The following is a 27,286-nucleotide window of genomic DNA, read 5'->3' as shown; positions in this document are numbered from 1 at the left end:
GGATGCCTGGCGTGCTGTGGTTCATGGGGTCACAAAGAGTCTTACACAACTGAGTGACTGAACTGAACTGAACTGTTTTAAAGCCCTTTGGGTATTCTAGTTTCCTTTTCTTCTAGTATTTGAGTAAATTATTTTAGTAAGAGAGAGCAAATATAATCAGAAACTATGATTGATGAAAATGTCACCTACTGATTCATTTACATAAATGGTATTTATATGCTTTCTACATATAAAATAGATGGAGTTTAGGAGAAACACAGTAATGAAACAAGGAAATGGTGACAGGGTAAAAGATGTACTCTGTGAAAGGTCTGTGAACAAATGGGTTTTCAAACTCATCTACATGTCAACAAAATATAAAAAATATGAATGTTTTGAACAAATGAAAAGCTCTAAGCAATAAAAAAGCATATACAACAATCAGTAAGAGAATTAAATATATTTCCTTAAGACTATAATTTTTTGCCTTCTAATTTTAATTTGATTCAAATTTTTTTCACCACTCTCAGTAAACATTTCATACAAAACCACTGCAGTTCTTTAAGAAGTGCAAAATATTTCCTTATGATTAAAATTACTGATATAGATGCTACAGAGTTCCTCCGGCTCCTCAAAGGGTCCATAATGTGGTTAAGCTTCAGTTACCCTTTGTGAGCAAGAGCTTAATAAGACATCCATATTAAATTTGAGATATTTATTATTCATCTGAGAAGAAATGTCAAATAGACTAATGAGTATACAAATATAGACAGAGGCTTTGACTGAGTCTTTCCTTAATTCTGACAATTTATTGCTTCTATTTCTCTGTCTTGCTATTGAGAAATTTATGTTGTGCTACTCAAAGTGTGGTCCACGGACCAACAGCATCAGCATTACCTAAGAAGTCATTAGAAATGTATAACCTCCACACCAGCCCATCTAGTGCATAAGAATTTGAATTTTTATAATATCCTCAGGAGTGTATTATGAACATTTAAGATTAAAAAAATGATACTCTATACCATCTTTATTCAACATGGTAGATGATAGTCAGAGGTAGTTTTTGAGATGTGTTAGAGTGTAAAACACACACCAGATGTGAAAGACTTAGTGTGATAAAAGTATATACTATAATATCTCATTAATGATTTTTATACTGATTTTGCATCGATTATGTGTTACTATTTTGTATATATGGGGCTAATAATTATTAAAATTAATTTCCTATTTTCTTGCCTAGTAAGTGTGGATATTATAAAATTTAAAATAAAATATGTAGCTCACATAATATTTATATGGTAAACTATTTTTCTATACTATCAAAGGCTGTGGAAATAAACATTAGGAACTTATATTCTTTCTTCATCTGTATCAATATTTGAAAATGTTTTCTTAGGGAAAAATATAATACAAATTATCTTTGAATTTCATTTATCAGACTTGTTCAACTAACTTTGTGGAACATCACAGAGTCATTATTCTCTATTATTTTTTTTTTTCAAATGCTTCATAAGCATGTAATCTGATCCAGATACGGTGTTCTCAGAGAGTTAGTGAAGAAAGTAAACAAGGTTCCTTTCTTGAAGTCATTTGTAGTCTGTTATGGTTAAGACACAACTAACAACTTATGGTAAAGTATAATGACAAAAGAAAGAAGGACTTGGGTTTGGAAACAGTTGACAATCACATTTCCAGGGGTAATATTACCATTGTAGATGGGTTCATAGCAGAGGAAATAGTTGTTTACAGCGAACTTTTAGGTGGCAAGAATGAGAATGGGTGGAGATGGAGGTATTCTCTCTGTATTCACTGAAATCTTAATATAAAGATATCTCCTGCTCTCTCTGCTAGTAGAAACAGCAGTCTTGCTACATATACATAGTTATTAACTGTGATCATTTTAGTGTATAAAGATAATAATAATGATTTCTTGAGTTTTACTCCTTTGAACTTGGTGCATTCTTTTAACCTAACATTTTCTCAGGGAATACAAAATTTGTAGTTGATCTGCTTTGGAAGGCTAGTGCCTTCAGTCATTTACCTATTGGTCTCCAACCTCATTAGTGGCCTCATATGTGGCTCACTGACCAAACTCACAATGTAAATCATTTTCATGCATTAGACAGAAGCATTTACAGAACTTTCTGTGGTTATATTTTCCACACACAATTTGATGGTAAGCCTCAGTTTGGAATTGAGGAGCTGATTTATTTCCTTTGTGATTAGATCACACACATCAAACCCTAGTGAGGAAATTCCATTGTCTTTGATTTAGACCCTATTTTCCAAAGAGATTTAGACAAAAAAATACAAATCTTCCTTAAACAGATGTTTTGTGCCTTTAACCATAATGGTGGCTATGTCTTTACCATATTGTTGAAGCTATACCTCTTTCTATTATCTGATTAGGAGAACATTTTTGTAAGGAAACTTGCAATCTTTAAAACAATTAATTTATGGAACATGTGGATTTAGCATTTTCATAAATTCAGTTCCTTAAAGTGTGGTAGGTTATTGGAGAACCACTCATGTCATTTTCCTCCTACTACAGTAACTTGTTGAGTTCATTAAAAAATGGTATGGGAAAAGCAAGGGATTCATAAAATATCTAGAAAATCTTAAAACAAATGTTTTCCATTCTGGAATAAATAACAGTCATGTCTCAAATGAGTAATTTGCCAAAAGGAACCTAGAATCATGTTACTCAAAGCATTTAGAATCTTCAGGAAGAAAAAAAAAAAAAATGGTGATTTCAGTGACTGGTGACTCCAGGATTAAATGCTAGGGAAATTTAGAAAATCTCTTGGAAAACATGTCTCTGCAAATGGATTTATGTTGTTGTTTGTTCACTCAGTCATGTCCAACTCTGCAACCCCTTGGATTGTAACATGCAGGCTTTCCTGTCCTTCAGTATCTCCTGAGCTTGCTCAAACTTATGTCCATTGAGTGAGTGATGCCATCCAAACATCTCATACACCATTGTCCCCTTCTCCTACTGCCTTCAATCTTTCCCAGCATCAGTCAGGGTCGTTTCTAATGAGTCAGTTCTTCCCATCAGGTGACCAAAGTATTGGAGCTTCAGCTTCAGCATCGGCCCTTCCAATGAATATTCAGGACTGATTTCCTCTAGGATTGACTGGTTTGATCTCCTTGCAGTCCAAGGGACTCTTGAGAGTCTTCTCCAATTCTACAGTTCAAAAGCATCAATTCTTCAGCACTCTAATTTCTTTATAGTCCAACTCTCACATCCATACATGACTACTGGAAAAACCATAGCTTTAACCAGATGGACTTTTGTTAGTAATGTAATCTCTCTGCTTTTTGATATGCTGTCTAGGCTTGTCATAGCTTTTCTTCCAAGGAGCAAGTGTCTTTTAATTTCATGGCTGCAATCACCATCTGCAGTGATTTTGGAGCCCAAGAAAATGTCTGTCATTGTTTCCATTGTTTCCCCATCTATTTGCCATCAAGTGATGGGACCGAATGCCATGATCTTAGTTTTAAACCACCTTTTTCACTTTCCTCTTTCACCTGCTTCAAGAGGTTCTTTATTTCCTGTTCACTCACTGCCATTAGGATGGTGTCATCTGCATATCTGAGGTTATTGATATTTCTCTCAGCAATCTTGATACCAGCTTGTGCAGCCCAGTATTTTTAATGATGTACTCTGCAGAGAAGTTAAATAAACAGGTTGACAATATATAGCGTTGATGTACTCCTTTCCCAGTTTTGAACCAGTCCACTGTTCATTGTCTGGTTCTAAGTGCTGCTTCTTGATCTGCACACAGGTTTCTCAGAAGGTGGGTGAGGAAAATTATCTTTAAGAATTTTCCAGTTTTTTGTGGTCCACACAGTCAGCTGGTAAAGAATCCACCTGTAATGCAGGCAACCTGGGTTCGATACCTGGGTTGGGAAGATGGGTCGGAAAAGGGAAAGGCTACCCACTCCAGTATTATGACCTGAACAATTCCATGGACTATCTATTGGGTCTCAAAGACTTGGACACCACTGAGTGACTTTAACTTTCACACAGTCAAAGGCTTTGGCATAGTCAATGAAGCAGAATATATGTTTTTCTGGAATTCTCTTGCTTTTTCTATGATCCAAAAGATATTAGCAATTTGATCTCTGGTTTCTCTGCCTTTTCTAAATCTAGCTTGACTATCTGAAATTTCTCAGTTCACATACTATTGAAGCCTAACTTCGAGAATTTTGAGCATTACTTTGCTAGCATGTGAAATGAGTGCAATTGTACAGTAGTTTGAATATTTTTTGGCATTGCCCTTCTCTGGTACTGGAATAAAAACTGATCTTTTCCAGTCCTGGGGCCACTGCTGAGTTTTCCAAATTTGTTGGCATTGCAGCACATTAACAGCATATGGTTTGAAATAGCTCAGCTGGAATTCCATCATCTCCACTAGCTTTGTTCATAGTAATTCTTCCTAAGGCCCACTGGACTTTGCACTCCAAGATGTCTGGCTCTCGGTGAGTGCTCACACCATCATGGTTATCTGGGTCATGAAGATCTTTATTTTGTATAATTCTTCTGTGTATTCTTGCCACCTTTTCTTAATATCTTCTGCCCTGCTGGCTCAGACGGTAAAGAGTCTGCCTGTGGTGTGGGAGACCTGAGTTTGATCCCTGGGTGGGGAAGATTCCCTGGAGAAGGAAATGGCAACCCACTTCAGTGTTCTTGGCTGGAAAATCCCACGGATGGAGAAGCATGGCAGACTACAGTCCATGGGATCACAAAGAGTCAGACACAACTGAGAGACTTCACTTTCTGTTGTTGCTGCTGCTACTAAGTCGCTTCGGTCGTGTCTGACTCTGTGCGACCCCATAGACGGCAGCCCACCAGGTTCCCCTGTCCCTGGGATCCTCCAGGATTCTGTCCTTTATTGTGCCCATCTTTACATGCAATGTTCCCTTAGTATCTCTAATTTTCTTGAAGAGATTTCTAGTCTTTCCCATTCTGACATTTTCCTCTATGTCTTTTCATATGCACTTAGGAAAGCTTTCTTATCTCTCCTTGCTATTATTGGGAAGTCTGCATTCAGGTGGGTGTATCTTTCCTTTTCTCCTTTGCTTTCATTTATTTTTTCTCAGCTCTTTGTAGGGCCTCCTCAGATAACCATTTTTGCCTTTCATAAAATGGATTTATGTAGGTCTATGAAGTACAGGCAGTTTTGCCAATTTGATCAGCTTATAGAAAATAGGGTTAGGTTCCTTCATGGCTCAGCTAGTAAAGAATCTGCCTGCAATGCAAGAGATGTAGTTTCGATCCCTGGGTTGGGAAGATCCCGTGGAGAAGGGAATGGCTATCCACTCCAGTATTCTGGCCTGGAGAATTCCATGGACTTTATGGGGTCACAAAGAGTTGAAAGGGACTCTCACTTTCATAGAAAATAGAGTCAAATTCTGTGCCAAAGCATATTTATCAGCTCCTCTTTAGGCTGGGTGAATTTTTTCTCTCTGTTCCTGTTCAAAAAGTTTTATTTTTCTTCCTAATTGTCCTATTTTTCAGATTCAACTTTCAAGCTGCCTCAGTGGAAGTGTGGTACATTTTATTTAAAATAAACAAAGAAATATCTCTGGAAATAAAATGTCTCTAAATTCTGTCTCCTGACAAGATGGAAAAGAAAGGAGTACAGGAATCTGACTCCTTTCCCAGAGCTTAACCTTGGAGATGCCACAAAAGCAAGAGGGAAGTTGACAGATCTCAGAACATTAAAACCTCTAGGAACTCCTAGAGAAGCAGAAGATGGTAGGTTTAGTCTGGTCCTATACTAAAAGAGGGCCAAATGCACCAACAGGGAACTAAGAAAAGAAGAGCATTATTGCTGTACCTTATTTCTCTCTTCCCTAAATTACCTCAGGTATCACTGTTTAATTGTTCTATCTCAGAAAAGATTAAAAAAAAAAAAAGAATAATCAGTGAAAGGAATAGGAGGAGGGACTAAAGGGTAATAAAACTAACTATGCTAGAGGGCAAATAAGAAAAGACAGTGGTAGAGGGACCAGTTTCTGTGATTTCAAAACATTCTGTCTATTACCTCCTTTGCTCTCAGTCATCTATAGTTTACTAGAATGCAGAGAAGAAATCCTTGAGTGTGAGCATTTTTGCAGAGAAAAAATCCGTGAGTGTGAGGATTTTGACTCCATGTTGCAACTGTTTCTTTGACTTGTTTTTCATTGCTGTTATTATGTGTGTGTGCTCAGTTGCTTCAGTTGTGTTCAACTCTGTGTGATACTATGGACTTTAGATAGCGAGGCTCATCTATCCATGGAATTCTCCAGGCAAAAATCCTGGAGTGTGTAGCCATTCCCTTCTTCAGGGCATATTACCAACCCAGTGACTGAACCCAGATCTCCTGCATTGCAGGTGGATTCTTTACCTTATGAGCCACCAGAGAAGCAAAGAACCAAAGGGAAATTCTGGAACTAAAATACACAATACCTAAATAAAGTATTCACTAGATGGATCTAACAATAAAATGGAGGTGCCAGAAAAAAGAGTCGGTGACCGATGATTAATCAGCAATAAGTATGCAATCTAAAAAAAAAGAGGGGACTGATTCCAGGTTTCAGCCCCAACATGTAAACAGGCTGCTGCTGCTGCTGCTAAGTCGCTTCAGTCATATCCGACTCCTAGTGACCCAATGGACTGCAGCCTACCAGGGTCCTCTGCCCATGGGATTTTCCAGGAAAGAGTACTGGACTGAGGTGCCATTGCCTTCTCCATGTAAACAGGCTAGAAGTCATCATTTCTGTCTACCCCTGCCCCCCCCCCCCCACCCCCACCAATATCAGACAGACTTGACAATCAAAACTGCTGAAAATACTTACATAAGGAGTAATACATCATATATATTAAAGGAATTGAGTGAATAGTTAATAGCCTTCTAAGAAAGGAAGAAGTATGATCAAATGGCTCCAATGGTGAATAACACCAAACATTTAAGGAAGACATCTTGAAATGAATTATAGTTTTCTATAATCTCTTCCAGAAACAAAAGCAGAAGGAGGGGTTTCTAACTGAATTGAATGAGACAAGCATTAATTTAGTATCAAAACCAGATAAAGACAAGACAGTACAAGAAGGGTACATAACAGAACCAATATCTTCCATGAACAGAAATGCAAAACTCCTCAACAGATATTAGACAGTTAAATCCAAAAATGTATAAAAATAATTATACAACATAACCAAGTTAACTTTTTCCAATAATGCAGTTTCAACACAGAAAAATCACATAATGTAATTCATCCCATCAATAGGATAAAAAGGAATACTCATATATATATAAAATGCACTTGACAACATCCAAAAATGCTTCATGATAATATCCCATACTGGAAGTCCTAGCTAATACAATAAAACATTAAAAGGAAATAAAAGATATGCTTAATAGAAAAAGTAAATAAAGTTCTCTTTCTTCATATATGACATGATTCTGTATTAGAAAAATCACAAATAATGAACAAAAATACTCCTGGAACTAGAGTATTGTAACTAAGTGGTTACAACTAAGTGGTTGTAGCAAGGTTATAGCATACAAGGTGTACAGCATACAGCATACAGAATTAAACTGATTCCAACATATCAGCAATTAAAAAACAGAAATTGAAATAAAAATATCTGCAAACAGAAATGAAAAGTATGTTATAAAATACATACAGGATCTATATGAGGAAATCCATAAAACTCCAGTTAAATAAAGATCTAAATAAATGGAAAATTAGACCATGTAAGTGGATAGGAAACGAAATATTGTTCAGATGTAAATTCTTCCAAAGTTACTTATGAATTCAATGAAATCACAGCCCAAATCCCTGTAAGTTATTTTGTGAAAATCAACAAACTGATTCTGAAATTTATTTGGAAAGGCACAAGACCAAGATTCGACAAAATAATATTAAAGAGAATCCATGAAGGTGGAGAACTGACTCTATCTGACTTTAAGATGAATATAAAGCTTCAGTAATCAAAATAACAGTCATGAAGTAATAGACATAAATAACATTTATGAAGTAATAGACAAATAGATTAATGGAACAGGAGAGATAGGTATTTCTGATAGATTCACACAAATATTGTCAACTGTTTTTTGACACAGGAGCAATGGTGATACAGAGGAGAAAGAACACTTGGGCATTCATCCTTATCCAAAAAAAAAAAAAAAACAAAACATGTTCTAGACATAGATCTGACAGTTTCCACAAAGATTAACATAAAATGAATGATAGATCTAAATGTATAACTCAAAATTATATAGCTTCTGGAAGATGCTGCTACAGGAATAAAAAGAAAAGCCATGGACTGGATGAACATGTCTGCAAGATAAAGGACTTATATCCAAAATACAAAAAGAATTCTTAAAACTCAACAGTAAGAAAACAAACAATTCAACTAAAAAATGGGCAATGACAGAGACCTCACCAAAGAAGATATGCAAGTATACAATAGCATATGAAAAAATTCTTAATATTTTCCACATTATATATTTATTATGATCATATGATTAGGGAATCACAAATTAAAACAATGTGATAGTACTACAAACTTATTATAAATGGCAAAAATTCAAAAAGATCACAGTACCAAATGCCAGTGAGGGCAGAGGGTACAGAGCAATGAGGATTATTATTCTTTGCTGATGGGAATGCAAAATCATGCAACTACTTGAAAAGAGAACTCCAAAATTTCTTGCTAAGATAAATATATAATACACTCTTATCATGCAATCTAGAAATCATCTCCTAGCTATTTACTCAATTAAATTGAAAATTTATGCCTGTTTTTCATAACCAAAAAAATTTATAATAACTCTATAAAGCTGTAAGAAAACAACATATTTTTTTAACAGGTCAATAGATAAACTTCACTATTATATATATATAATGGAATGTCACTGAGCAATTAAAAAAATGATCTATCAAGCCATGAAAAGAAATAGAGTAACTTTAAATGCATATTTCTAAGTGGAAGAAGTCAGAGAAGGCTACATATTGTGTGATTTCAACTATATGACAATCTGGGAAAGGCAGACTATGGAGATAATTAGAGAATCAGCAGTTTGGGGGATTTGCTGGAAGTAGAAGAGGCATAAATAGGTAAAGTACAGAGAATTTTTAGGGTGATAAATCTATTATGTATGTATGCAATAGTGAATATATGACAATATGCTCTTGTTGAAACCCAGAAAACTGTACAACATAAAGTGATCCTTAATGTCAAGTATTTATTATTAATATATTAATGTTGGTTTATCAAATGCAAAAACATGTACTGCGTTCAGCCGCTCAGTCGTGTCCGACTCTTTGCGACCCCATGAACTGCAGCACGCCAGGCCTCCCTGTCAATCACCATCTCCCGGAGTTCACTCAGACTCACATCCATCAAGTCCATGATGCCACCCAGCCATCTCATCCTCGGTCGTCCCCTTCCCCTCCTGCCCTCAATCCCTCCCAGCATCAGAGTCTTTTCCAGTGAGTCAACTCTTCGCATGAGGTGGCCAAAGTACTGGAATTTCAGCTTTAGGATCATTCCTTCCAAAGAAATCCCAGGGCTGATCTCTTTCAGATGGGACCGGTTGGATCTCCTTGCAGTCCAAGGGACTCTCAAGAGTCTTCTCCAAAACCACAGTTCAAAAGCATCAATTCTTCGGCGCTCAGCCTTCTTCACAGTCCAACCCTCACATCCATACATGACCACAGGAAAAACCATAGCCTTCACTAGACAGACCTTAGTCGGCAAAGTAATGTCTCTGCTTTTCAATATACTATCTAGGTTGGTCATAACTTTTCTTCAAGGAGTAAGCGTCTTTTAATTTCATGGCTGCAATCACCATCTGCAGTGATTTTGGAGCCCCCAAAAATAAAGTCTGACACTGTTTCCACTGTTGCCCCATCTATTTCCCATGAAGTGATGGGACCAGATGCCATGATCTTCATTTTCTGAATGTTGAGCTTTAAGCCAACTTTTTCACTCTCCTCTTTCACTTTCTTCAAGAGGCTTTTTAGTTCCTCTTCACTTTCTGCCATAAGGGTGGTGTCACCTGCATATCTGAGGTTATTGATATTTCTCCCAGCAACCTTGGTTCCAGCTTGTGTTTCTTCCAGTCTAGCGTTTCTCATGATGTACTCTGCATAGAAGTTAAATAAGCAGGGTGACAATATACAGCCTTGACGTACTCCTTTTCCTATTTGGAACCAGTCTGGTGTTCCATGTCCAGTTCTAACTGTTGCTTCCGGACCTGCATACAGATTTCTCAAGAGGCAGGTTAGGTGGTCTGGTATTCCCATCTCTTTCAGAATTTTCCACAGTTTATTGTGATCCACACAGTCAAAGGCTTTGGTATAGTCAATAAAGCAGAAATAGATGATTTTCTGGAACTCTCTTGCTTTTTCCATGGTCCAGCGGACGTTGGCAATTTGATCTCTGGTTGCTCTGCCTTTTGTAAAATCAGCTTGAACATCATGGAGTTCACGGTTCATGTATTTCTGAAGCCTGGCTTGGAGAATTTTGAGCATTACTTTACTAGCATGTGAGATGAGTGCAATTGTGTGGTATTTTGAGCATTCTTTGGCATTGCCTTTCTTTGGGATTGGAATGAAAACTGACCTTTTCCAGTCCTGTGGCCACTGCTGAGTTTTCCAAATTTGCTGGCATATTGAGTGCAGCACTTTGACAGCATCATCTTCCAGGATTTGAAACAGCTCAACTGGAATGCCATCACCTCCACTAGCTTTGTTCGTAGTGATGCTTTCTAAGGCCCACTTGACTTCTACACTAATGCAATATATTAATAAGAGGGAAAAAGCAATATATAAAATTCTGTATTATTTGGTCAATATTTCTATAAGTCTAAAACCATTCTAAAAAATAAAATATATTAATTTAAAAAGAAGGAGAACAATTTAAAAAGTTAAGAATGTTGGAGACCTGCAGAACAAAATAAAATGTATAATATATATGGCTAATAATGGTTATTACAGAATTATTAATTAAAATCCTGAATTGGAAACATGTAAATGTCTATCAGTAAATTGTATAAATTATTATATATATATATATTAATCAAATGGAACTTTATATAGTAAAGAAAACATGATATTAAATGCAATTGCATGGCTTAATATTACAGAAATAATTTTGATAATTATCCCTCTAAAATAAAATAATCCTTCTAAAATAAAAATATTACCTACTGAATAATTCAATAGTCATAAAGTTTAAAAACTGCAAAATGAACTCTAACAGTTGACATAAAACTAAAGATTACCTTGAGTAGGGCAGTAAGTAGATCTAGAATTGGTGAAGGTCTTTAGAGTACTAATAACAGTCTTCATATTAATCTAGGTGACAGTTATGCTGCTGCTGCTAAGTCACTTCAGTTGTGTCCGGCTCTGTGTGACCCCATAGCTGGCAGCCCACCAGGCTCCCCCATCTCTGGGATTCTCCAGGCAAGAATACTGGAGTGGGTTGCCATTTCCTTCTCCAATGCATGAAAGTGAAAAATGAAAGTGAAGTCGCTCAATCGTGTCTGACTCTTCACGACCCCATGGACTGCAGCCTACCAGGCTCCTCCATCCATGCGATTTTCCAGGCAAGAGTACTGGAGTGGGGTGTCATCACCTTCTCCGAGGTGACAGCTATACAAGTGTATTAAGTTTGTGGAAATTAATTGGGTAGTAAACTCAAGTGCTGGGAAGATACAGATGGATTTCTTCTATAGTGGTAGTAGGCATGTCAACTTGGAAGTTTCTACCATTACTAAATATATGTCTATTCTGTGATCCAGTAATTGTACTTCTAGTTGCATACCTGAGAGAAATAAATATATATGTCAAATAAAAGAGTTGCCAAGGAATGTTCAAAGCAGCTTTATTCACAAATCCCCAAACTAGAAATAACAAAATACCTGTCAACAGGTGAAAAAAATAAACAAATAGGGGCTTATTTTCAGGTAACATGAAATAGTAGCACTCATTTAATGAAACACTACCCAGGAATTAAAAAAGATCAAACTATAGTACCTGTAGCAACATGCTCTACTTCACAAATGTAATACTGAGTGAAATAAGCCAGATACAAAAAAGTCAAACAGATAAAACAAACTGATAGTCATGGTACATACACTGAAGGGAGTATAAACCGGCAAAGTACACAGTGAAAATTTATGAAATACCAGAAATATTCCTTATCTTTTTGGGGGGTGGTTAAAGGGTTATGTATATGTACATATGTGTATATGTATATATAATTACAAGATATACACTTAAAACTAGTAGCTATATAGCCCTTACATGTAGATTAGATGGATAAATAACATAACATAAGATTTTACAGAAAAACACAAGCAAACTTTTTGGCCAACCCAGTATTAGTGAGGGCAAGAGAAAGAGGGGAAGAGAGAGATTGCTGTTGGAGTATAATTATTTTATGAACTAGACCTAGAAGTGGAAAATAAGAGTATCATTAAGATGCCTGTTCACAACAGATTCAATCTTATATTTTCTTAATAATAGGTCAAGTTTCTCCATGATAAGTAAGTTTGGAGATTTTTTTCCTAATTTTATTTAGAGTTTTTGTGTTGTAGCAGGTTTTCCTCTGTTTATTAAATGTAAGGTGGATTACTATGTGTTTGGTGACATACTGAGTGTGAGGTATGGGAAGAAAATGTGAAGAAAAAAAAGAAAACCTAAGACAAGCAGAAAAGTTTAATACAACAAAACTTATAAGTTGTGGGTTCAGCTCAGTTCAGTTCAGTTGCTCAGTTGTATCCAACTCTTTGCCACCCCATGAATCGCAGCATGCCAGGCCTCCCTGTCCATCACCAACTCCCGGAGTTCACCCAAACTCAAGTCCATTGAGTCAGTGATGCCATCCAACCATCTCATCCTCTGTCATCCCCTTCTCTTCCCACCTTCAATCTTTCCCAGCATCAGAGTCTTTTCAAATGAGTCAGCTCTTCACATCAGGTGACCAAAATATTGGAGTTTCAGCTTCAGCATCAGTCCTTCCAATGATATTCAGGACTTATTTCCTTTAAGATGGACTGGTTGGATCTCCTTGCAGTCCAAGGGACTCTCAAGAGTCTTCTCCAACAACACAGTTCAAAAGCATCAATTCTTCGGCATTCAGTTTTCTTTAGAGTCTGACTCTCACATCCATATGTGACCACTGGAAAAACCATAGCTTTGACTAGATGGATCTTTGTTGGCAAAGCAATGTCTCTGCTTTTCAATTGCTGTCTAGGTTGGTCATTATTTTTCTTGCAAGGAGCAAGTGTCTTTTAATTTCATGGCTACAGTCATCATCTGCAGCGATTTTGGAGCCCCCAAGATTAAAGTCTGCCACTGTTTCCACTGTTTCTCCATCTATTTGCCATGAAGTGATGGGGCCAGATGCCATGATCTTTGTTTTCTGAATGTTGAGTCTTAAGCCCACTTTTCCACTCTCCTCTTTCACTTTCATCAAGAGGATTTTAGTTCTTCTTCACTTTCTGCCATAGTTGTGGGTTAGGGTATTTTTTAAAAAAACATTTCATTACAATTTTCTTGATTTTCCTAAAAATCAGTGTGTGGCTTTTTAAAACTATTCTCACAGCATTAAGAATATTAAATAATGCCACTTGAAAATCACAGAAAAATTCAAAAACCTTTGCATAACTTGATTGAGACATTATAGGAGATCTACTCAGAAAACTACAATATGTTTTGAAGAAAATAAGAGAACACCTAAATGCTTTGGGACACTCAATGTTGTAAAGATACCAAATCTTACCAATTGATCCATAGAAAAGTACATTCCCAATAAAAATTTCTACAGATTTTCTATTGCATGGAAATTGATAAGTTGGTTCCAAAGTTTATATGGACATGGAAAGAGACAAGCATACCCAAGGCTGTTTCAAAGAATAACAAAGCTTGGTACACTGCCAGGTATCAATACCTATTATAAAGTTATAGGAATTAGGAGCATTTACTATTGGTACAAGATCAGGCAAATTGACCCTTGGAACAGAATGGATAACAGAAATAAACCCAATCATGTTATGGTCATTTGATTTATTTTGGGAAAGTAAAATTAAAGGACACCTTTCCACATATTTAGTGCAGTTCAGTTCAGTCATTCAGTCATGTCTGACTCTTGCAAACCCCATGGACTGCAGCACTCCAGGCTTTCCTGTCTATTACCAGCTCCTGGAGCTTACTGAAACCCAAGTCTGTTGAGTCGGTGATGCTATCCAACCATCCCATCCTCTGTTGTCCCCTTCTCCTCTAGCCTTCAATCTTTCCCAGCATCAGAATCTTTTCAAATGAGTCAGTTCTTTGGATCAGGTGGCCAAAGTATTGGAGTTTCAGCTTCAGCATAGTCCTTCCAATGAATATTCAGGACTGATCTCCTTTAGGATAGACTGGTTGGATCTCCTTGCAGTCCAACGGACTCTCAGGAGTCTTCTATAACACCACCGTTCAAAAGCATCAATTCTTCATTGCTCAGCTTTCTTTAAGTCCAACTCTCACATCCATACATGACTACTGGAAAAACCATGGCTTTGACTAGATGGACATTTGCTGGCAAAGTAATGTCTCTGCTATTCAATAGGCTGTCTGAATTGATTATAGCTTTCCTTCCAAGGAGCAAGTGTCTTTAATTGAATGGCTGCAGTCATCATCTGCAGTGATTTTGGAGCCCCCCAAAATAAACTCTCACTATTTCCATTGTTTCAACATCTATTTGTCATGAAGTGATGGGACTGGATGCTATCATCTTAGTTTTCTGAATGTTGAGCTTTAACCCAACTTCTTCCCTCTCCTCTTTCACTTTTATCAAGAGGCTCTTTAGTTTTTCTTCGCTTTCTGCCATAAGGGTGGTGTTATCTGCATAACTGAGGTTATTGATATTTCTCCTGTCAATCTTGATTCCAGCTTATGCTTCATCCAGTCTAGCATTTAGCATGATGTACTCTACATATAAACTAAATAAGCAGGGTAACAATATACATCCTTGACGTACTCCTTTCCTGATTTGGAACCAGTCTGTTGCTCCATGTCTAGTTCTAACTGTTGCTTCTTGACCTGCAAATAGATTTGTCAGGAGGCAGGTCCAGAGGTCTGGTATTCCCATATCTTTAAGAATTTTTCATAGTTTGTTGTGATCCACGCAGTCAAAGGCTTTGGCATAGTCAATAAAGATCTTCCAAACCCAGGGATAGAACCCAGGTCTCCTGCATCGCAGGTAGCTTCTTTACCAGTTGAGCCACAGTGGAAGTCCAAGATTACTGGAGTGGGTAGCCTATCCCTTCACCAGGGGATCTTTCTGACACAGGAATTGAACCAGGGTCTCCTGCATTGCAGGTAGATTCTTTACCAACTGAGCTATCCGGGAAGCCCAAATGAAAATGAAAGTCACTCAGTCCTTTCTGACTCTTTGTGACCCTATGGACTGTAGTCCACACAGCTCTCCAGTGGATCTTCCCAACCCAGGAATTGAACCGAGGGTCTCCTGCATTGCAGGCAGATCTTTATCAACTGAGCTATCAGGGAAGCCCCCTCCCTCCTTTCCATATATGGTTCTGGGTCAAACAAAAAGCCATAAAGGAAAAATAACTCTCTAAATTCCTACTACACATCATACACAAACATAAATTCCCGAGGAATTTCAGATCTAAATGTGTAAGATAAGCAAGGAAGTTTTAAAAGATAGCATAAAAGATCTGTGAATTTGAAATAAGGAAAGATTTCATAAACAGTATACAAGGAAAGTGGCATTCATGCTGGAAAAATTTAAAAAAAAAACTGGAAATTATTAAAATGAAGGTGTTTTTCCATCTAAAGTCTACATTAATAGAATAAAAGTACTAGCTGCAGAGTGAAAGAGGATATCTAAAATGTATATGTCAAGAAAACATAATGTATACAGTGTTTGTAATCCTATTTTAAGGTCTAAATAAAGGATTAAAGTTTTCCTATAAATCTTATAAATCTTTCCAAGTTGCTCAGTGGTAGAGTCTGAAAATGCTGGAGACACAGGAGATACAGGTTCAACCCCTGGGTCAGGAGGATCCCCTGGAGAAGGAAATGGCAACTCACTCCAGTATTTCTTCCTTGGAAAACACCATGGATAGAAAAGCCTGGTTGTACAGCCCACTGAATCACAAAGAGTTGAACACGACCTGGCAACTGAGCACACATACACATAAATCTTTTAAGCCAACGAAAAGAAAATCCAGCAAAAGAGTGGACAAAGGATTTCAAATACCACTTCACAATTTAGAGCTTACAGCATAGAAAGGAGATACTTCCCACTGCCAACCACATATTAATACTAAAGTATTAAGGATGCTTTTAAAATCAATGATCGTCTGGCACCATTTTTTTTCCCTTTAAAAAAAGGAAAAAACTAAAAGTATACTTGATTGTAATATTATGCTACTTTCTGCTGTATAGCAAAGTGTCTCTGTTATACATATACATACATTCTTTCTCATATTCTTTCCATTATGGTTTATTAGAAGTTTGGATATAGCTCCCTATGTTATACCATAAGATCTTGTATATCCATTCTGTATGTAATGATTTGTATCCAGTAACCCGAACCCCCAGTCCATCTCTCCCTCCCATCCTTCTTGTCAACTGTTAGTCTGTTTTCTATGTCTGTGAGTCTGCTTCTGTTTTGTCAGTTCAGTTCAGTCACTCAGTCATATCCGACTCTTTGTGACCCCATGGACTGCAGCATGCCAGGCCTCCCTGTCCATCACCAACTCATGCATTTTACTCAAACTCATGTCCCTTGAGTCAGTGTTGCAATCCAACAATCTCAACCTCTGTCTTCCCCTTCTCTTCCCACCTTCAATCTTTCTCAGCACCAGGGTCTTTTCAATTGAGTCAGCTTTTCAAATCAGGTGGCCAAAGTATTGGAGTTTCAGCTTCAGTATCATTCCTTCCAATGAACACCCAAGACTGATCTCCTTTAGGATGGACTGGTAGGATTGCCTTGCAGTCCAAGGGACTCTCAAGAGTCTTGTCCAACACCACAGTTCAAAGGCATCAACTCTTCGGCGCTCAGCTTTCTTTATAGTCCAACTCTCACATCCGTAGATGACTCTCAGAAAAACCATAGCCTTGACTAGATGGAACTTTGTTGGCAAAGTAATATCTCTGCTTTTTAATATGCTGTCTAGGTTAGTCATAACTTTTCTTTCAAGGAGCAAGTGTCTTTTAATTTCATGGTTGCAGTCACCATCTGCTGTGATTTTGGAGCCCCCCAAAATAAAGACTGCCATTGTTTCCACTGTTTCCCCATCGATTTGCCATGAAGTGATGGGGCCGGATGCCAAGATCTTCGTTTACTGAATGTTGAGCTTTAAGCCAACTTTTTCACTCTCCTCTTTCACTTTCATCACGAGGCTCTTTAGTTCTTCTTTACTTTCTGCCATAAGGGTGGTGTCATCTGCATATCTGAGGTTATTGATGTTTCTCCAAGCAATCTTGATTCCAGCTTGTGCTTCATCCAGCCCAGTGTTTCTCATGATGTACTCTGCATAGAAGTAGGGTGATAATATATAGTCTTGATGTATTACTTTTCCTATTTGGAACCAGTCAGTTGTTCCATGTCCAGTTCTGACTGTTGCTTCCTGACCTGCATACAGAGTTCTCAAGAAGCAGGTCATGCGGTCTTGTACTCCCATCTCTTTCAGAATTTTCCACAGTTTATTGTGATCCACACAGTCAAAGGCTTTGGTATAGTCAATAAAGCAGAAATAGATGTTTTACTGGAACTCTGTTGATTTTTCAATGATCCAGGGAATGTTGGCAATTTGATCTCTGGTTCCTCTGCCTTTTCTAAAAACAGCTTGAACATCTGGAAGTTCACAGTTCCCATAACTGGCTTGGAGAATTTTGAGCATTACTTTACTAGCATGTGAGATGAGTGCAATTGTGCGGTAGTTTGAGCATTCTTTGGCATTGCCTTTGTTTGGGATTGGAATGAAAACTGACCTTTTCCAGTCCTGTGGCCACTGCTGAGTTTTCCAAATTTGCTGGCATATTGAGTGCAGCACTTTCACAGCATCATCTTTTAGGATTTGAAATAGCTCAACTGGAATTCTATAACCTCCCCTAGCTTTGTTCGTAGTGAAACTTCCTAAGGCCCACTTGACTTTGAATCCAGGATGTCTGGTTATAGGTGAGTGATCACACTATTGTGATTATTTGGATCGTGACGATCTTTTTGTACAGTTTTTCTGTGTATTCTTGCCACCTCTTCTTAATATCTTCTGCTTCTGTTAGGTCCATACCATTTCTGTCCTTTATCGAGCCCATCTTTGCATGAAATGTCTCCTTGGTATCTCTAATTTTCTTAAAGAGATCTCTAGTCTTTCCCATTCTATTGTTTTCCTCTATTTTTTTGCACTGATCACTGAGGAAGATTTTCTTATCTCTCCTTGCTATTCTTTGGAACTCTACATTCAGATGCTTATATCATTCCTTTTCTCTTTTGCCTTTAGCTTCTCTTCTTTTGTCAGCCATTTGTAAGGCCTCCTCAGACAGCCATTTTGCTTTTTTCATTTCTTTTTCTTGGGAATGGTCTTGATCCCTGTCTGTTGTACAATGTCACACACCTTCGTCCATAATTCTTCAGGCACTCTATCAGATATGGTCCCTTAAATCTATTTCTCACTTCCACTGTATAATCATAAGGTATTTGATTTAGGTCATGCCTGAATGGTCCAGTGGTTTTCCCTACTTTCTTCACTTCAAGTCTGAATTTGCCAATAAGGTGTTCTGTTTTATAGATAGGTACATTTGTGCCATATTTAAGATTTCACATATAAGTGGTACATGGTATTTGTCTTTCTCTTTCTGATTTAATTTACTTAGTTTAACAATCTCTAATTGCATCTATGTTGATGGAAATGGCTCCATTAAAAAAAAAAAAAAAAAAAACTTCAGAGAGTATCTTTCTCCTATACAAACAAAATAGTCTGTTGTTAGTCTTCCAGACTCCTGTTTAGTATGTTTCTTTTATTTTCCTGTTGTCTGTTTTTCCTTATTCTTTCCCTTCCCCATTGCATAAGAGAACTGTATTCATAAAGGAATTTCTATACATCTCATGTGATGTTCATCCTTGAGTAGTTAGTTTTCTCATCTTCATTGTATAGTCTCAAGAAACCAGATTTTCAGTAAAGGTTGCTTCCTTGACCTGGACATTGTGGGAAGTAAGGGGGAAATTCTGTTCCTCTTGACTCGAAGAAATCTTGCAGTGTTGATGGCCCTACCCTGCTGCAACTCATAAGAATGCTATGTACTTACAGGAAAAATAGCATTCATTGTGTTTAACAGTTTGCATACATTATTTCTTTAATTTTCATGATGTCTAAATAGTGAATACAAACATGATCCCCTTACAAGTACAAGAAACAAAAGAAAAATCTTTTTCTTACATAAACGTCTATATGTATTGGTATCACTATACATGCATGTATCAGTATCTTTCTGCATTTATAAACTTATACACACATACCTTGGAGATATTGTGGGTTTGGCTCCAAACCACCACTATAAAGCAAGTATCACAATAAAGCAAGTCACATTAAGTTTAGGTTTTTCAGTGTATATGCAAGTCATGTTTATACTACACTGTAACCTATTGAGTGTGCAAATGGCATTATATCTAAAAAACAATGCACATACCTTAATTAAAAATACTTTGTTGGTAAGAATGCTGTCATTTGAGCCTTCATTGAGTGTTAATCATCTTTTTGCAGTAGTAATGTCAAAGATCATTGGCCACTGCTGCTGCTGCTGCTGCTGCTGCTGCTGCTGCTGCTGCATCACTTGTCGTGTCTGACTCTGTGCGACCCCATAGACAGCGGCCCACCAGGCTCCGCTGTCCCTGGGATTCTCCAGGCAAGAACACTGGAGTGGGTTGCCATTTCCTCCTCCAATGCATGAAACTGAAAAGTGAAAGTGAAGTCGCTCGGTCGTGTCCGACTCTTCGAGACCCCCTGGACTGCAGCCTACTACAGATCACCATAATAAATGTAATAATGAAAAAGTATGAAATATTGTGAGAATTACCAAAATGGGACACAGACACATGTGTAAACAATTGCTGTGGGGAAAAATAGTGCCAAAAGAACTACTTGGTGCAGGGTTGCCACAAACCATCAATTGATTAAAAAAAGAGAGAGAGAAAGAAGAAGAAAAAATAAAGTATCTGCAAAGCATAGTAAAGCAAAGCACAGTAAAATGAGGTAAGGTGGTATATATATGAGAGAAATCTTTTTCAAGTTAATTTTGTATTTCTGACTTGTATTATATTAAATAGCTCTTGATGGTTTGGAAAATAAAAACAAAATCTTCTGTTACCACAGAAAACCTCTCCTCAAAGGTAGTTAAAAAAGAAAACAGTTTTATTATCAATTAAGCCCAGGTGGTGCTAGTGGTAAAGAACCCACCTGCCAATGCAAGAGACATAGAGACATGGGTTCAATCCCTAGGTTGGGAAGATTCCCTGGAGTAGGAAATGGCAACCCACTCCAGTATTCTTGCCTGGAGAATCCCATGGACAGAGGGGCCTGGAGGGCTCCATGGGGAGTCCATGGGGTCAAAAAGGCTGGGCATGACTGAAGTGACTGAGCATGCAAGCATTAAACCAAAATATGACCTATACCATAGGTGATCTGCTAAAAAGATCACAGAGACAAAAGTTTCACCCTTTTATAACTTTAGCAGCTACAACTTATTACATACATATTTTCAAGATAAACAATAACTAGTCTTCAAGTAGAAGAACTTGACAGCAACATTGGTCACACATAGTTCATCCTAAAATCACTTGATAACTGGAGTGATCATATTCATTAGTTAACTGACTTTATATTATAAAGAAAAATGGACTCCTCAGATTGTTATTAGAGGAGAGGCCTACTGAAGATAGGTTCCTACTCCTCATAGAAGGGATATGGGATATATGGGCTCTTTCTCCAAAATGACATTTCAAAGAGATGGTTCCCAAGTTCTTGAGAAAAATATTCCTGGGTCTTAAAGCTGGCTAGAGGTTTAGTTTGCTTTTCAAAAGATTTACATACAATTCAAAAAGACAGAAAAGAACTTACAATTGTAAGTTTTCTAAAATAAATGCTTGAGGGAAGGGGGGTATCCCTTTCTCTCTCTCTTTTTTTTTTTTCTTTTTAAATTTGTATTTACCCTTATATTGTTTATATTCTATAGTATGTAATTTACCATAGACTATATATTGCTACACTAATTGTTTAATTTACATCTTCTGTCCCATCTAGATTACTTTTGGCAATGTAGTCTTGAATTACTAAGTTAATGTTTTGATGAATTTTATTGAGAATTATGGGAGACTAAACAGGTAAGATCTGAGAGATTTCTATCCTTGGAATATCAAGGTATGTAAAAAGCTAGCTAGAGTGAAACAGTTTGCTAACCGTGGAGGTAGGGTCATTGGGGTAGGCTGGAAAGTATTTTTTCAGTCAAGAAGATATCTGAATATAGAAGAGAAGAGGCAAAACTAAAACATGTATTACACAGTGAGTATATGCAAAGACTGAATAACAGTAGCCAGTAATCATGATGAGAAAGTTTTAGCCAATTTATTGAAATGTATCTTTGTGAAGAACAGAAACTGCATAAGATGAAGAGAAAGAAAAATTATGAGCTTCTTTATCTGAAAATGACTTTAAAAAGTACATTAACTAGAATATCACACTGATCCTGAAATCCATGGAAATTTATTTCAAATTTCCAAAGAACCAGGTATCTTTGAAGATTCAAAGCAACAGTTATCAAGGCTGCATTCTATACATTCCAAGGTGTATGAAGAAATGCATACTGTTCGAGAAGCATATAATTGTAATACTCACATTTACAGGTGTCAACCATAAATTGGCATTTGCCAAAAGCATTGCCAGAAATCAAGCTATAAGGGCATTTGCCATCTGCCTTTGCAGCTGTTAACCTTCAATGTCCCCTGAGGGAGTTCAGGGTGGAGTGAGGCACTTTGTGCTCCAGGGAATCTGGTGGGACAGTCTTTAGACAGCTGGATATTTATAGGAACTGATTTCATGATTCCATTTCTTATATCTCCTTGTACCTAGAAAAGCACTAAATCCCTTCATGATGACATCCGATCCTTGTGACTAGTAGAAAACCTTTTGTAAAATGAGTGCTTGATTGTATTGAACTTCCCCTTCATGAAATTTGAAAACTCAGCAGTGGCCACAGGACTGGAAAAGGTCAGTTTTCATTCCAATCCCAAAGAAAGGTAATGCCAAAGAATGTTCAAGCTACCGCACAATTGTACTCATCTCACACACTAGCAAAGTAACACTCAAAATTTTCCAAGCCAGACTTCAGCAGTGCGTAAACCATGAACTTCCAGATGTCCAAGCTGGATTTAGAAAAGGCAGAGGAAACCAGAGATCAAATTTGCTAACAACTTTTAGTCGGCAGCAGGTGTTTCATAAAAAAACTGGAACATTAATAATCTTTGAAATCCAACTACATGTTTGCTACTTGTTCCTGACTTTTCATTCTATTTCCCTCAGATATGTTATTCCTTAGGTATAAGAAAATGAATATACAAATAAGATGTGAGCAGATATTTTATGGAGAACTTGTGGACGATATCAGCCAACTGTTTAAACACATTAACGTACTATTGTTTGATGACATCAAGTAGAAACCAAATCGTGTTAATAAGTGAAAATACAATAGGACATTAAAAAATTAGCTGACTGATAAATATAGTTTTCTGTTTTGCAGTCCTTGAAGGGGAATATAATGCAAATGAAAATATGAAACTCTAGAAATGTCACTGAGACATTCTACAGTGTTTAAAACAAACTCTACAGAAGCTGAAGAAAATCGGGCAAGACAAATCAAGATAGCATAAACACATATTAAATACAGCAGCTTAATGTTTAGTTATTTAATTTTAGTTTAGAGTAAAGGCCAGAAGAAAGGGTTTACAGCCTATACAGAATGAGGGTAAAAATTAATTCTTATGATTGCCCGCTGATGAATCATATATATTTTTTATTAAAATAAGGTTTTTGATGACAATTAGACAAAGAATGGTTTTAAATATTAGGAGTAAAAAAATGAATGTTTATGGTCTGTGTCACCAGGGAGGCCCTGAAAGAAATGAATCTACCCTCAAAACCACAAAATGAAACAGATATAACTGTTAAAGCCATGGTGGGGGTAGTTGCTGGTAATTACTGAATCATTTTCTAAGTTAATCTGAAAAAAAAATCTTCTCAGTTACTGGTATGGAAGTTCTAAACTCTAAATATTTTTAATAACGAGATATAAGTCAAAGAGAGCAATGCAGCAATACAAATTAAAATGAGTAAGGACTCAAGGAATAAAAGAATGTAAAAAGAACAGAAGATTAAACAGTATAGCATTATCTCAGTGTGCTATTTTAAACCAAGCACAATGTTTAACTAAAAAGAAAAAAAAAAAATCAAATTCATCTTCTCCAGTGTAGGATGATAAAGCAGATCAAGAAATGTTTGTAAAGATAAGATTGGCCTTGAAAAGACTAGAGGAGTGCTCAAGGGGGATTTCTCACATTCTGACACTGACTAGAATACAAATGGCTAAACCAGTTAAGAATAGGAGACTTTCATATCCAAAGAGTGAATTGTCTCCATGCAGAAATGTGTAAATGAGCAAAAAAGATGGCTTTAGGAGATGAACCTATGAAATTCCAAACAGCTTATTCTTGGTGAGGAAAATAGACATATGTTGCCCTTTCATACCCTAAATTATGATTCCATGGAACCTTTAAATGTTCTCTCAGTCCAAAAATATTTGAAAGGCAGTTTATAAATGCTTACAGCCTCAGTTCAAACATTTCGGGTGAAATCCTCAGGATTTGAAACTCCCTTTATGGTTAAGGCCTACTTATCTTTGATCATTGTAATATAGAGGAAGACTAGTGCTTTTTAAAAACCATTAAATCAACTCCCGTTCTCTTAGACTCATGTCAAATGCTATAGTGAATACAGCAAAATAAAAAAAGACTTTTAGGAATGTTGTGTGTTTCTACTTTAAGATAAGCTTAATTATAGATTAGTTTTATATAAATCAGTTAAATTAATAAAGATAATTATGAAGTTTTAATCAAGACCAGGGTTTGATCCCTGGGTTGGGAAGATCCCCTGGAGAAGGAAACGGCAACCCACTTCAGTATTCTTGCCTGGAAAATTCCGTGGACTGAGGAGCCTGGTAGGCTACAGTTCATGGGGTTGCAAAGAATCGGACACGACTTGAGCAACTTTACTTCACTTCACTTCACTTCATATAGTAGGCTCCCGTTGTTATACCTCCCATCGAAGATGTATTACAAAAAGCAAAATAAACAAACTCAAATGAGAAATTGCTTGTATTTGTTTCTAAATCACAAATAAAAATGTATTTAGGAGTGATATGCTTTGCTCAGTACCTATAGCCCTCAAACTCCCTTGCAGATAAATGTGGCCTTAAGTTGATGTTACCAGGAAGGGTGTTTAAGTAGCTATTATTTGTGTTTTTTCTCACATTTCAGGAAATTCAATTCCTAACTGACATGACACCATAGCATGGGTTGGCAAAATATGGTCAAAGGCCATGTCTGGCCAGGCTGCTCTTTTGTGAGTGAAGTGATGCTACAGCACATTCCACTTCATTTCTTAGACAGGTCTGTAGCTGCTTTCAAGCTATAATGGCAGAGTTGCAACTGAGACCATGTGGCCACAAACTTTAAATTATTTACTATTTTCTCTTTCACCAAAACAAAACAAAAAAAATGTTTTTTGACCCTTGCTCTAGAGAACCTCTCACACATAAACAAGGAGAAATGTTTATAGAGACCATCAAATATTTGCAATTGTCATTTCTTAGCTTCTGCTGTGTCCTGACCAAATTTAGTCAGGCTTCTCTCCTTCCTCCAGGTCACTGAATTTTCATATTCTCGAGTATAAGAAAGTTCCAAGAAAGTGGAATGTGTCCCTCCTCTCACCTTCTACTGGGAATCAACTATTTAAAGCAAGACCTTTTCCTTTAGTAGACTCATTGGTCACTTCCCTTTGTCTATCCAGGTTCCCCTTAAAAGTCTAAGAATCTCTGCTTGCCCTTCCTTTATCTTAAAAACCAAAGAGTTTTTCCTGTTTGACTGTGAGATGAGAGATTTCTGAGATTGGAGCATTCTCCCTTACTGTAGTATTTCTTCTGAATAAAACCTCTCTCTAAATCTGGGTTTGTTTTTAATTTGACAGCTTCTGGTGTTACAATATGGGTGGAGAGCTGACCACTGCTTACACTCTGCAGTCTTTACCCTGGTGTTCTTGCTGACATCTCAGACCTCTGTGTCCTTCATGGCTAGGGGACTCTGGTGAGTTGCAGCTCCTAAGCCAGTGTTCTGGACATTTTTCTGTATTAGCAAAATTGGGATGCTTTAATTCTATTAAACTGACTTCTTTCTATCCTTCTCTATTTGAGCAAGACTTCTCATGGCTCTTTTTTTGTTTCAGTGAGAATCTTACTGGACAGAAGTCTTCTTGGAACTTTTTCAGTGAGAATTTACAACTTGACTCTCTAGAGGGAAATTTTCAGCCATTTTATTATGGCTCTCTGCTTTTTCTGATTCCTTTCTCAGGCATTAAACAGATTGGAGCTTTCAGCTCCTCCAGAAAGGTTGAAAGAGGAACTCTGACTACCAAATGAAAACTGTGCATAAAACTGATTTACTATTACTTGCCTCCTTTCTCTACTTGATCCTGTTACCCCGTGGATAACTTTTAATCTGCTGAGATTGAGGATAGAGTAATTTCAGCTCATTATCTGCTTGACCATTGTGGCACTGATTTTGCTCAATACATTCAAAAATGGCAGTTTTACTAAGGATAACTTGGAGTTGCAAAGCCACTCTGGGGCTTGAGAGCCTCCCTCATTTAGTCCACCTTTAGGGAGATACTGAATCCTGGGTGTCTAGAATATGCTTTAAATAATGATCTGCTTACTTTTTCTTTGATATGCTGCTGCTGCTGCTGCTGCTAAGTCACTTCAGTCATATTCGACTCTGTGTGACCCCAGAGAAGGCAGCCCACAAGGCTCCCCTGTCCCTGGGATTCTCCAGGCAAGAACACTGGAGTGGGTTGCCATTTCCTTCTCCAATGCATAAAAGTAAAAAGTGAAAGTGAAGTCGCTCAGTCATGTCTGACTCTTAGCGACCCATGGACTGCAGCCTACCAGGCTCCTCTGTCCGTGGGATTTTCCAGGTGAAGAACCCAAGAACTACCCTCAAGTCAAATGTCAGTCAAGGCCTTCAACAATCTCAATTTATATTATTGAAAGCTGTGCTACTCAATCTCTTGAGGACTACTTGTTTTCTTCCTATGCTATTCCTTTTACCCCCAGCTCTAAGAAAGCCTTGTCTTCAACATTTTCCACTCCTTTCTCTTCTGCTCTTGTGTTTGTCCATGTCTCTCCTACAACCTTGTTCTTGTCTCATTTGTATTTATTCTCTATCCCTGGACCCCACCCCAGACTTGCTAGCTTCTCAGTTCCCCATAGTGTCCTGGGACTTTATTCTTGCTCCTCCAATGTTAAGACTCCAAGGACAAGAAACTACAGGGTTCAATTTACTTCTTCTCCAGCAGATTATTTTTTAACATTTGCTTCAATCTGGCCTGTATGCTGAAATGAAAAATTTTCCTGAACATGTAGAAATAGAGAAAAACTTCCTACACACTTAAGGTCAATCTTAGGGGCATACTCTAGGGACCTTCAGATCTCTATCAGTTGATTCAACTTTTAGATTCTGGGGACACCTCTTTATGGTTTGAAAAATCAAAATCAGTCAAACTTAATGAAGATTTACAGAGAAATCAAAATACCCCTGAGGCCTATAACAAAAATAAGGAAATTGGAGAAAAGCTGTTAGATGCTTAGAAAACCTGTTAGATGCTTGTCTAGAAATCTTGTTTAGGTCTAACTCTAGATAACCACAGGGAATATGCTTTGGTTATCAGCTTTATCAATGGACTCCATGCAGATCTGAGAAAGGCTATTCAAAGACATCACATTAATTGGTAAAATGTCCTTTTTCTCTGCAATCCAAGCTTTAACACAGCATCATGATGATATACAGGCATATTTCATTTTACTAGAAGGTGGACATCATATATTTTAGAAACTAAAGGTTGTAGCAAACCTGTTTTGAGTAAGTTTATTGAAGCCATTTTCCCAAGAGCATTATCTCACTTTGTGTCACATT

The sequence above is a fragment of the Oryx dammah genome, unplaced genomic scaffold (genome assembly GCF_014754425.2).
Source record: "Oryx dammah isolate SB20612 unplaced genomic scaffold, SCBI_Odam_1.1 HiC_scaffold_25, whole genome shotgun sequence".
In the NCBI taxonomy this organism is placed as follows: Eukaryota; Metazoa; Chordata; class Mammalia; order Artiodactyla; family Bovidae; genus Oryx; species Oryx dammah.
This window is presented reverse-complemented; position numbering follows the sequence as displayed.